The 13,914-nt window shown below is 40.1% G+C and overlaps 1 pseudogene; it reads right to left on the reverse strand.

Annotated features, from left to right (window-relative positions):
* Window positions 1-1,613: 1,613 nt before the first annotated feature.
* Window positions 1,614-13,399, reverse strand: LOC148509635 (nicotinamide N-methyltransferase-like; annotated as a pseudogene).
* Window positions 13,400-13,914: the final 515 nt, after the last annotated feature.

Below are 13,914 nucleotides of genomic sequence, written 5' to 3' on the forward strand. Positions count from 1 at the left end.
GCTATACTTTAGATTAATTCCAAACAAACACGTTCCTCAAAATCTTTTTGACCTCAAGCCTCATCTTGTCTAGAAATGAAGAGGAACGGTTGAAAATAACTGAATTTATTATATGTGTGGCTGTGAATTCTATAAAACCACTCTCAGATCACAAAATTAACTGATATGTCTTAATCAACCAAAGCTACATAATATTTTAAAATTAAGTTATGTGTATCCATACTCAGTGCATATTATTATTATTATTATCCTTTATTTATATGGCACCACAAAGGTTCCGCAGCGCCTTACACAGTACATAAATGAGCACACAAGAAAAGCACTTATAAGTCGTGCAATACAATTCAGGACAAGGACATGGTTTATAGACAAAGCTGCATAACACAAGCAGCAAGACATAAGCAACCAAGTGTTAGGTGCCATTGTGGGGAGTTCAGAGTAAATTATACTATAAGTAGGGGGAGGAGAAGCACGTGAGGGATGAGGGCCCTGCTCATTAGAGCTTACATTCTAAAGGGGAGGGGCATACAGAAAGAGGCAACACAGATGGGGTAGAAAGTGAAGAAGGAGCATGGAGCAGTGGGTTAGGATATGTGCTGTGGAATGTATGTGTATAAGATGACCTGATGTTATGTCAAAATTAAGTCCTCCATTCATCTATCTCTATGTAAAAAAAAAATAGATTTTGATTATGTGTTATTTACATGAGATGTACAAAATAAAGTTGTAGCACTTTAATTATTGTGTGTTACATTTTAGCATCTAAATACATCCTGATAAAAAATGCATATATTATGGGACTGTCCCGCCATCCTAATACAGTAGTGACTACTTTAATCCCAGCTGCTGGGTGCTATGCCATGCTCCTGTGAGTGGGAGCATCTCACATGCTAGACCCACCCACAAATGGGTGCAGCCATGCCCAACATGCTGTGGACCCACAAGATGTTGCTGTACCCGGGCCCAGAGTTTGTCTTGGCAGGTAAAACCAGGAGGGAATGGGGCTTAGTGGTGGGGTAGCAAGGCCATGGAGGGAGGGAGGTGATTGAGAGTGGAGGAACAAGAAAGGTGGGGGAAAGGAGCAGAGGGTTGGAAAGCAGACTGATGAGAGAAAATAGGGGGAACAGCAAGCGGAGGAGACAAGAGGGAAAGGATAGGGACAGATAATGTAGAGGAATAAGTGGGCACTGAATAAGGGGAGTGTTTGAAGTGAGGGTGTTCATGCTGTGGAGGAGGTAATAAGTGAGATGAAAACTGGAGTGGAGGCTGTGTGATATAGAGACAGTGTGGATAAAAGTTGTTAAATGTTCAAAAATACAGGTTAAATAATAGTGCAGCTCCAAAAGTGATATATAAAGAGAGGTGTGTGAGAAGTGGGTGCAGGAATTAGTTATTAAAAGAATAATTAAAGTGGATAAATGTGACACAAAGGAAAAAGGCAATACAAACAGAAATAGCGGCTTCTGTAAGCAGATGCTTCCAGGCAGTTTGCAGGTGAGTATTTAAACCCAGAGTCAGTGTTAAGCACGCCGGGCATTACACTGACTGCGGGTGCTGTTTTAAATATGGCCCCACAACCCACCCAGGAAGCATCGTCTTCATAAATTATTCCCTTAGTTTCCTTTATGAGCTGTGATGAGCATAACTGAATGATAGTCACTAAGATCACTCACTGACTTTCTTCTATGTACATCACAATGATCAATAATAAACCCTTCCCCTATAAGAACAGTTATTGTATAGTTCTGATCATATTTCTACAAATGGAACCTGTCCTTCCCAATCATGTAATAAGTTGAATTAAAATTCAAGTAATATCAGGTTTCCTCCAGGTTTTATTAATTTTAAGATTTTCCTCAGATACCTCAGGTAATCTTCGTGGTCTTTGCTGATGACATCCAGCAGCCAGGCGCTGATCACACAGTCGGCTTGTGGTAGCACCACTGGGTCAGTGAGATTTTCTTTTTCCATGTCACATTTCGCTATGTCTTTTATGGCTGTCTTCAACCTCATTTCTTTGTCCTCTCATTGGCTACTGAAAAAACACAAACACAATAATTGTCATATAGAAACGTGTAGATATACTGGCCTCTTAGCAAATTAGCATTTCCACCAGATTATATGTAATGTAACTGATTTTAAGCAAAATGCGTGGTTTGTATGAAACAAATTGAAAAAAAATCACTGTGTGTGTGTGGGGACATCTTCTGTTGTTTGGTTGTTTGGGAAGTTGAATGCTCAGATAGATGTGTGATTGTGACTAGTTATGCGCCCACACTTGTGTGTGTTCATTTTGTGGTATTTTTATTAAATTAAAACAAATAGAACATATGTGTGTGGGAGGGATTTTCTGGCACAAACATGCATGGAATACAGCTCTACACACTCACACTGACAGACAAACTTATAATGGAGACTGAGAATAGCATCCAGTATTCAGAACTATCAGTAGAATACCTGCCTGTGGCATATAAGTAGAATTCTAGGCCTGTTCATACTGTGAGGGGCAGTTTCTAATGAAAGTCTTAAGCATGTTCTAGTGTCAGGTGAATTAAATTAATCCCTACAAATGGCAGACATTTTTCTTGAGACTGAAAATCCACAGAGCGCCATGTATTATAAGTCACTGCTCTTTGAGGATTGGAGAGAAGTGGAGGGTGCAATTGATCACCAAGTTGTGAGTGAAGTGTTGACAGGATCATCAGTCCCCTGTTGCTTTGACAGCCTGGGGAACTGGTAAATGTACCCTCAGTGGTGCTGCTATAAATCTTGACCTTGAGCTCCATTAACACATGGACACAGGAAGGTGATGCACAATCAGCCTTCTCTTTTTATTGTTTATGGTCTGAGCCTTATAATCTACTGTACATACAATGTGCAGCTTTTGGAATTGAAACACAGGTTTTTCATTTAAAAATGGAAATTATCTATCCTTTGCACAATTATGTGAAGTACAGTATATTTCCTGTACTCTATAATTAGTACACCATATTAGTCATTTTTAAAATTATATTAGAGATGCGGGTCCGGTTCTCATAGAACCAACAACAACCAAATATAAGGGTTCTGAGTCCAAGTTTGAAATCACTTGAGGGTAGACCTGGTTCAGATCTTCCCATGGTTCAGAACCTCTGATTGAAAAGCCAAATTCAGGTTTTGGATTACATGCTAACAGGTCAAAATTACATAATTTTAGTGTCTTTTTTTAATGCAGTTCCAAAACAAAAATGCATGAAGGTATTTTTGCAAACAAAAACAACAAGATGAATCCGGTTCTAAAACCAAAACCATGGTGCACATCTCTATATTATGTGCATCCCTTGGCAAAATACGGGAATACTGTATGGCATATTTTTTTTTATCATCAATAATAAAGAAAATAAACTTAAATTACTATTTATAAGATTTTTTTCCTAAAACAATTTAATTCTTACTCAAAAAGTTATTATATATTTTTACATACAGTATGAACTGCATTTTGTCATGATTGCAGGATTAAATGAATAATTAAATAATTTGGTGTGTGAGTTACATATCAGCAATGGCCAGAATACACACGCCCAGTATTAAATAAAGTCAGAGATATTCAAGTTTAATATTCTTAAGGTACTTGCCTAACTCAATACATTACTTTCAATTTCCCACCACCTGTCATTTCTATGCGGCCACCCAGCCTCATTTTATGCTAAACTGTTTAAGACATTGTATTGTACATGTTACAGGGTCATCCATACTGCACAGTAATCTGTCCTTACATAATGTAAACAAACCAGTTATGCAGACGTATTGGAAGTTTTTCATAAAAACAAATCATTTCAGGTTCAATACTCTTAAAACACTCTGCTCAACTTTATGTAATTGTCCGCACTTTCCCCTTCCCTTCAACTCTAAATTACTGTAGCCACCCAGCAGCATTATACTGTAAACCACTATTAACATTATATTGTACACTTTATATAGTGTAAAGTCGCACACTTAACATCACATACACAACAGGTGTGACTGCTGATACGGATGGTGTGTGTGGGCGAGTGGGTAAGGTGAGCCCCTTTCAGAGTTGGCACCTTGGGTTTGAGGCCCAGAAATGGACAACGTAATTTTCTACATCAGTATTTTTAAAGTATTTTAAATCTTCAATACTGGATTAAATAAAGAATTAAATCATTTGGCGTTCTGTCATTTATAGATATACAAATATACCCAGTATTAAATTTCCAGAACAAAAGAGCCCTGCTATAGTACTGTACATTACATCATCAGATATTGGTAAATCAATTTATAGTATTGTAACTAATTTTATGTGGATAATACTTTTAATGTTGCCTAGTGTAATTATTTACAGTACTGGGCAACAGGTATACAGCAATACAGTTTTTATGTGTATTTGTGTTACTGAATGACAGAGACTGGCAGGCTTTTGTCATTCTCCAGGGCAACCAGCAACCTGAAGAACCCTGGGCTTCAACATAAGCCTGGGGTGCTCAGGAGAGGGGGGACCCCTTTATTGGGGGGATCCCCACCTCCAATGAGATCCGCAGCTTGGGCTGACTAGATTGGGGTGACCCAGTGAAAGGGTACCCTGGCTGTGGAATTACACCCTAGCCATAATTAAGTTCAGTGCTGGTTTTAAAAATATTTGGAACCCCATACATTTTCCCCTATTTTTAAAACCAGGACAGGTTCAGGAGCCCAGTGCTAGTTCTTAAAAGATGGCGGAACCCTACTTGTTTTTTCCCCCCATATTTTTTTAATCAGGACTGGCTCAGGAGCCCAGGGCTGGTTATGCTTTTTTTGGGGGGACCCTACATCATTTTATTAAATTAACCCTTTTGACCAGTGATTCCCAACCTTGGGCCTCAAGGCACACTAACATGCCTGGTTTTGGTGATATCCATGCTAAAGCACAGATGGTTTAATCAAAATAACTGAGGTACTAATTATGTTGCCTGTGCTCAGTATGGCTATTTTTAAAACCTGGACTGTTAGTGTGCCTTGAGGACCGTTGTTGGGAACCCCTGCTTTAGACAGTTATTATAGGCAAACTCATACACATATTACACTGATCTGTGTATTTTTCTACCAAACTCACAGCTCAGGGTATAGTCTATTTAAAACTTCAATTTAGTTCTGAGTTTGCTGAAATAACACACATGATTATAATCATGTTTCTTAACTTTAGTAAATTTCCATGTTGTAAAAAATGTCAGAACACACCCAAGATTGCAATCTTGACCAAACACGAATCTTAGTAAATGTATCCCCTACTGTATCAACTTGTAGGCATCTGGCAATAGTTTGGGCCCATGGCTGTGGCTGTGAAGGATACATTCAACAAGATTATAACTTCTTATTGAAGGTAAAAATGTATGTATGATATACTCCAAGCTCAAGTACAGTTTGAGCTTCATAAAACTGAAAGGTTCAGAGAACTACAGTAATGTACATGAAATGAAAAAAAAACATGCCAAAAGTATGAGAAATAAGAGTAATTTACTTACTATGTACAGTATTTCCTATAAATAGTGTAGGGTTTTTTATTAATAACATAAAATTTTAAATTAAGGATATACAGAACAATACTTGGACATGAAGCCATACAGTAGACATTTTGCTCCAAAATTTTGTATGGATAGTGCTGTAATGTAGACATTGAAGTAAGGGGAAGGTGCTGTAAGGTGGACATTGAAGGGAGGAGGTATGCTGTGAGGTAGACAGTGAAGTAAGTAAGGATTGCTGTGTGGTGGACATTGAAGGGAGGAGGTGTGCTGTGAAGTGTACAATGAAGTAGGGAGGACTGTGTGGTGGACATTGAAGGAAAGAGGAGTGCTGTCAGGTGGAAAATTAAGTAAGTAAGGATTGCTGTGAGGTTGACATTGGAGGGAAGGAGATGTGCTGTGAGGTGGACAGTGAAGGGGGCAGTGAGTGAAGTGAGGGGTTCAGTGTTACAGGTATAGAGTACTGTAGCAGCTACATAGCAGTGGCATGACCATTTCTTTCAATGACAACAGGTAAGACTTTATACAGATGATTAATGTAATATTACACTGGGCAGGTGTCAGTACATCTTCCCAAAACTTCTGTATCCCATCCAAAAGTTATTTTTTAAATTTTCGGTTTCACCTGATGAAGCTCTTCAACTGGGCCAGAACAATTCAATAGGATTCGTGTCCAGTGACCTACAGTACAGTAAAATAATAATCCTACAGTAATTACATTCACAAAAAGTTCACAAGAATAATTACATATTGTAGATTAATTATTTAATACATTAAATCAATACTCACCCTGGTGGTGTGATTTGCCAATTTATACATCTCTCTTCCATTCATTTTGCAGAGGTAGAGTGTTTAGGATCATCATCCCGGCATAATCTTTGTCCAGATGGGTAGTATTTTCTGACAAATGGCACCAGTCATCTACTATTTTTTCTTGGAAGAAGGTCTTATCCATGATCCTTACAGGAAAATAAATTTTTGTCATTAACAAGCACACACTCAGGGCCGGATAAAGGAGAAGGGTAAAGAGGCATTTGCCCCAGGACCCCCACGTACAGAAGGGCCCTCACACAGGGTACTGTGGCCTGCCAAGAACAAGTGTCTAGCAGCATCTGTCCCCAGATGTGAGTACAGCTGCCACAGCTCTGTATTCTATTTGCATGCAGCAGCACAGTTTTGACTTTCCTACAGTATAACACAGAAATCAATTATATATATTCTGTTGAAATTGCAATGGAAAGTACAGAATTTTATATAGTATTGTGTAAAGTACCTACAGTACAATGTGCATTTGAAAGGAGTTCTATATCTGTGCCACATCCTCATAAATGCATGATAGTGCTCAGTCTGTAAAGTAACTATAGCACCACTCTCTTCCAGCCAGGCCTGGATCTCTCATGCTGTCTTGTTTTCTTTTCTTCATGTGGCAATTATCTTGCTCACAGATTTGCTGATTTTTTTTGGCATGTTACAGGATAGAAGCTGTGTAGAGAAAATATTTTTTTAAAGGAAGAGTAATTAGAATGTTCTATCCAAGTAAACAGTTAATCAAGGTGCTTCTCACACCCAATTACAACACTTTTAAACCCAGTTATACTATTGTACTTTTCCTGGATTTCCCTCTTAAGTTACAATGGTGACGGAAATAATAAAATAACAGCAAAATCCAAGACTTGGGCAATTTGTCCCTCCAGGAATGGATCATGTTGTGAGCTAATGTTACAAGTGCATCTAAGAATAAGTCAGGTGCAAAAAGAACACAGATAAAACATACAGCACTGTATGTAGCACCACAGGTGTTTATAGGAACGAGTGTACGATTGGGTATAAAATGGCCAACGACCGTTAAGACCAGCCATGAGGTGGCTAACCTCCATTAATGTAGCAGCAGCATGAAAGTGAGCTCAGTGCTGCTGCTGTGTGTGACTAAGTATGGGACTAAGAACTAGGAACATGGCAGCAGTACAGTGCAAGGAACTTGGTCACAGTATGATAGGTTGAACATAGCACTTAGGGGATTTTATATGAGCTGGTGCACACTGGGGCAAAAAATGGCTGCTGACTGTTGAGACCAGCCAAGAAGTTGCCAACCCCCATGGATATAGCAGCAGCATGCAAGTGAGCTCAGCGCCATCATTGTGTGCGACGAAGTATGGGGACTAGGAGACAGTAAGATAGATCAAACATAGCACATGGGGACTTTATACTAGTGGGTTCATGCTCGGGCACAAAATGGCCGCTGACCACTGAGACCAGTCATGAGGTGGCCGACCCCCACAGGTATAGCAGCGACATGAAAGTGAGCTCAGCACCACTGCTGTGTGTAACTAAGTACGGGGACTAGGACACAGTATGAGAGATTGAACATGGAACTAGGGGACCTTACATGAGTGGGTGCATTCTGGGACACAAAATGGCTGCTGACCTTTGAGACCAGCTACGAGGTGGCTGAGCCCCATGGATGTAGCGGTGGCATGAAAGTGAGCTTAACTGTGTGTCACTTAGTACAGGAATGTGCATCTAGAGACAAGGCAGCAGTACAATATAGAAATAAGGCAATCAGCGGCATAGAGTACAAGATGGTTAAACATTTTAGTAATTGCAATGTACTTACTGTACCAGCAGGATGATGCTGTAGTAATGTACTGTTACAGCTCAGGGTAGATGTAGCAGTAAGCAGCAACAACATGACTTGGAAAACAGCAGAAGGACTTGGAAGTCAGCAGAAGTCACAGAGGGTATCTCAGGGGTTCATATTGATGATATATTCTGAAGAGATGATCCGAGCAGCAGGTCTGCACTGTAAGGCACAGATTCACAGAGTGGATAGCTACCTGCCAATGAACCTGCATTTTATGCAGCCACAGACAAAAGGATGCCTTCGTGCCGAAACTCTGATAGATGCATTTGAATTCTGTTCGACCATCGGTAGGGCAGAGTATCAGCAGGAAGTTTCTCTTTGTTTGCAACCCAGACTCACTGGCACCACACACAAAAGACAACCTCTGTGGCAGAAAGGTTCTCTTTTTGCAGTTTCCTGTCGCAGAGGTTGTCTTTTGTGTGTGTTACAAGTAAGTGCGTCTCTAGACAAGGCCAGCACTCATCTTACCCACTCGCCCATGCAAACCAGACATACAGTAGTAGTGGTTCCACCTATTGTGTATTGTATGTCATGAAAAGCCTTAGAGTGCAATGCAGCTACAGTAGGTGGCAAAGCATAGAGATAAAGTGATGTGGACAGTGCCCAATAGTATACAGTATGGATGGCTCGTAATGAGTACAGTATAATATCTATAGTGGTTTAGTCTTGACACAAAGTGATAATTTCAAGCAGTGCTCCTGAAAGCCACTGGAATTGCAAGGGCCATGGCCCAAATCTCAGTGTGTAACACTTTCATACTGCTCCCCTTCCCCCACCCCCCCTGTGAGGTTTGTGATGAATGACTCATGCTAACTTTGGGGAAGGGACCCATCCAGCACGATGTGTAAACTACAATACATTGTCTATATAAGTTTACAGTCTAATGAAGCTGGGTGTCATAACATGGAGATGAAGGGATGAGGACAATGCGGAAAACGACATAATGTTGTTGAGCAGAGAACTTTAAAATAATTGAACCTGAAATGATCTCTCTTTATAAAAATTTATGATGTGTCCTTAAGCCAGGTATATTTACACCATGTAGCAATGGTATACAATACGGATGGCCCGTAATGAGTACAATACAATGTCTATAGCAGTTTAGAATAAAATGGAGCAAGGTGGCTTAAGATAGAACTAAAAAGTGGTGGCAAATCTGGAGAAATGTATTAAGTTTGGCAGAGTACTTAATAATATTGAACTTGAATTCCTCTGCCTATATGAAATGCTGCACGTGAACCTTCAGACCAACGTAGATATGTATTCTTATAAAATACAGGACTCACACACCAAATTATTTAATCCTTTATTTAAAGTAAACCTGTATAGTAGATTAAAAAAAAAATACTGATTTACAAAATTATATTGTCCTCTTCCGGGCCTCAAACCCGAGGTGCAAACTTTGGAAAGTGCTCACCTTATCCACTCACCTAAGCAAGCCAGCTGTAGCAGCTGGTACTCCTATTGGGTAAGTCATGTCTAGCATGCATCTTTACACCAATGTATACAATACAATGTAAATAGCAGTTTATAGTCTATTGCATCTGGGTGTCATAACATGGAGATGAAGGGATGAGGAAAGCGTGGGCCAATACAAAATTTGAGCATAGTACTTTAAAAAGAATTGAACCTTAAATGATCTCACTTTCTGAAAGACTGCCTGTGCGTATTTAAGCCAGACATTTTTACACCATGTAGCGACAGTATACAGTATGGACAACCCATAATGAGTACAATATAATGTTTAGTTTTGACAAAAAGTGATTTTTTCAAGCACCTGGAAGAGTGACAGTTTACAGTGCCTGAACGTGATTGGCCAGCCTCTCACAGATCACCGTCCTCTGCTACAGTATTGTATTCAATACGGTAGTTGTCATCCGTGAAGCATTCACCGCCCAGCAGTTGAACTGTTTTGTAGTCTTACACGGCATACAGTATGCCATGCCACACCAGAATTCTGTGCTATGAGCAAAGATGTAGCAGGACACATCTGTAGGATATGACTAAGAATCAGGGCCATTGTCCATACACTGTTACAAATGTTTCCTTGTCATATTTTTGATGAGTGAAGCATTGACCGGGATCAACATTTACTGACAGTAATACAGATACTTAACCTGTTTTCTTCTAATGTTTTAACATATGATGTTGTGTGATTCCAATCAAAAGCGCCTGTACGTGTGTTCAGCCATCTGTTCAGCTCCATAATGCATTTCTCATTGGACCTCAGTAAATAGATGTCTTTGAAAAAGTTGCAGGCTGAATGGAGATGGTGAATTAAAGGGCCGAGACTAATGTCCATTAAAATCTCTCTCTTAATGTTACCTGCAGAGAAAGATTGTGATGACTAAAATGTGCAATATGTTATATAACTACTGTAAACATCATTCTGTAATGTGATGTTATAGATACACAACAGCAGCACAAAAGTCATATTACTTCTTAAATGTATGAGGGATGTGGACTCAACCAAAAAGCCATCTTAATATCACATGCAATATATTTTTCCTGGGTGTCTATTGAATAGAAACAACTCTAACTTCTGGATAATAACCTTTTGTGCAGCATTTAGATATATAAAGAGTGGGCTGTTAATTTACTATGAATTCACTGAGAAACTAAGATCTGCCTGTGAGTTGTGTGTACATATCTGTATTGTTTACTGTAGTGAAAGGGTTAAAATAAAAACAAAATGGTGTGGGGGGACCGATGTGGGTTTATCCCTATATTCCTATACACAGCAACAGGCTGAACCAGCTGGGGTGGTAATGACACAGCAGGGGGACACATAGCTTGGGGACAAACAGCATGGGCTCCCCTTGCCAAACCATTTTCCAGCCCCAAACTAATCAGCCCAGGCCTCAGGCCTGGCAATCCTTGGAAAGTCACACAAAAACTGTGGTCCCCATCCTGAGGATCAACCAGCTCTGGGCTGAAAGTCTAGGGCTCTTTCCTGCACCCCTGATGGTGATGGGTGTAGGGGTAATGGTTTAACTTAAATACTATTATTGTTCTTTACAGTGGAATTACAAGTCCCAGCCAGCCTGCCCTGTAGCACTTTTAGAACCACAAGTTCTGGCAACTATACCACCACTGTGAAACAAATAATAAGAAAACACAGTACACACACTGAGGGCCTGATTCAGAGCCGGACGCTATTTGCGCTCGCTCGTTCAGAAAAAGGGGGTGGCTATTTAAATTAACCGTTCGCTCTTTGCGGTCTGTTCACACCTCTATGTCTGAACGAGCGAACAAAACATGCGAACGTAATTTTGAAAAAAACGTCCCCTGGCCGCTCACATCATACATCATGTCCGCTATTTATTAGATTAATCGAGTACATCGGACGGCGTATGAACTGCTCGCTATTCTTGTGGTTGGTTTTTCCTACCGCAATCATGCGAGCAGTTCTGACTATAAAACAACCAAGTGACGTGGTCAATGATGCTGCTTTATTAATTATGCACACCCTTAAAACGCCCGTTTTGACCATTAGGCACGCCTGCGTTCTGATCTCCACTCTCCGTTTTCAAGTACCTTCCCCTGTTACCACCCACATACGCCTCCTCCTTTCACTCAAAATAGCAGGTATTCGCTATTTAGCGAGCACACGATTTTTGGCCACACTGACTGGTTGGCGCATGCTCATTACAATCCGTACACATGCACAGATGTGCAAACATCACTCGGAATGAATGAGCACCGCTTACGAGCCTCTCTGAATCAGGCCCTGAATGTTTTATTCCTTTTTTACACATTCACTCACTTTCTTACCCTCAGTCACACTCACCAGCACTCACACTAAATACTTACCTACTCCCAGGTGTTGGTCAGTCCTCTTGTCCAGTACAATCCAGTCTTCAGAAAATAAAAAAATACTTTTCCAGAGCTCACAGACTGCTATACTGTATATAAACTATAGTGCTACCCAAATGACAGGAAACCCACAAAGTTTCCTGCACCATAGATGCTCTTAGGCAACCAGCAGCTGGTTACTGTGAGAGTGGCCGCTGTTTGGCTAAGAGCAGTCATGGCTAAGGTTAAAGTAAGCAAATTTTTGAGGGGTCCCCACTTTCTGAGATTTGCTAGCCCTGGACTGACCAATTTGGTGCTGGAGAATGGTTTGTCAGGGTGACCCCATGCTTTGGTCACCTTCGTGTGCCATTACCACCCCAGCTGGATCAGCCAATGCTGGTTATAGGAAAATAAGGGAACTCCACATTGTTTATCCTCATGATTTTCCTGTTCCAGAATAGTCTCAGAGGTCCAGTGCTAGTTATACTTTTGGGGGGAACCCCATTCCGTTTTTGGTTTTTAATTTGAACCCTTTCACTACAATATACAATAGAGAAGCATTCCAAAGTCTACACTGATATCTGCAGTGCTTCCACACAACACGCTGCTCAGGAGAGTATCTATTTTAACCTTTTTGTTTGCTCCGTTTATGATCATGTTTGCAGACACGATTCTTGGTAAATGCCCATGTCTATTTTTGTCTATGGAAACAACTTGTGAGTTGTTTAGATGATGTACTGACTTCTGTTTGTGTGTTAAGGCATATTTTGTAGATAGATTTGGGTGTTTGGCTTTAGTAAATCTCTGTGTTTGAAAATCAGGGGAAACTCTCATGCATACTTTTCTGGGAGAGGGCAGCCAGATCGGTGCATCAGGGTGCATGGTAGTGACAATGGTGAGCAGTGTGGGGGGCATGGTAGTGTGATTGTGTTATCGTGGCTCCATCCCCACTATACAATTCAGAGCTTACTGGCATTGTAATGCAGGAGTGGAGCTACGGTTATACGGTTCAGTGTGAATTGGATCATCGACCCCTCCGGACAACCCACTTTCACTCAGTTGCGGGGAAATTTGGGGAGTAAGTATTTAACAGTATAATTCATCAGACAAATATCAGATCCCTGTAACATGTAAGCTAATAGGTTCTGTCTTTGTAGCCATTGCATTATGTTCAGAAGTAATTGTTTAAAACAACTGCGGAAAAGATTAAAAGAAACAAATGTAAAAGCTGTTTCCTTACTTTAACAAATGCACCTACAGTAACACAGAAATAATTTAACCTTGGCGGCAAGATAAAATATAGTATATAGTACAGACCCATGCTGACTAGATGGTGAAGCTTATCCATGGGAAATTTCAAGGAATCATCCCCAAAAACCATTTCTGCTGTAACAGAAAAATAAGTATCCAGAAGATATCTTGAATCAAAGTCATGTACATGATAGATCTTATGGGGGTTGCAATCCATTTTGTATGTCTTGTATTATTGTATCGCAGGGTGTTGACGTTCTTTGTCTCCGATATACAGGAGTTCTATTTATATATATTAGGATCCAGCTATTATCATATGACTATTTATCTTCTTCATGAGTTAGTCATGGGAATGCAGATAATAGTAGCATAATATTTTATGTGACTTACATAGCATCTACAGTACTTTCCATTTTACATTTATTTTAACTAAACAAATATTTGAGTATATATCATAATATTTATAGTAAAAACATGTTAAAAAAAATCAAACTCCTCCATTAAAGTTGATGAAAAATATGAGATCAGTTATTTTAGTGGACTTTTATATTAGTACAGCGAGCAACAGTACCGTCACAAGATCATCTCGGCCCCAGTACTAAGAGGGGGGTGGACATGGCCAAATGTGGATGCATGGTGACTGCCTTTTTGGTGCTCTCTGTGGAAGCTTTATATCCCTCAGAAGCATAGTTAGACCTGGGCACCCTTTGGTGAGATTGGAGTACTGTCCAT

Source organism: Taudactylus pleione, unplaced genomic scaffold, assembly GCF_031769625.1.
Source record: "Taudactylus pleione unplaced genomic scaffold, aTauple2 ptg000318l, whole genome shotgun sequence".
In the NCBI taxonomy this organism is placed as follows: Eukaryota; Metazoa; Chordata; class Amphibia; order Anura; family Myobatrachidae; genus Taudactylus; species Taudactylus pleione.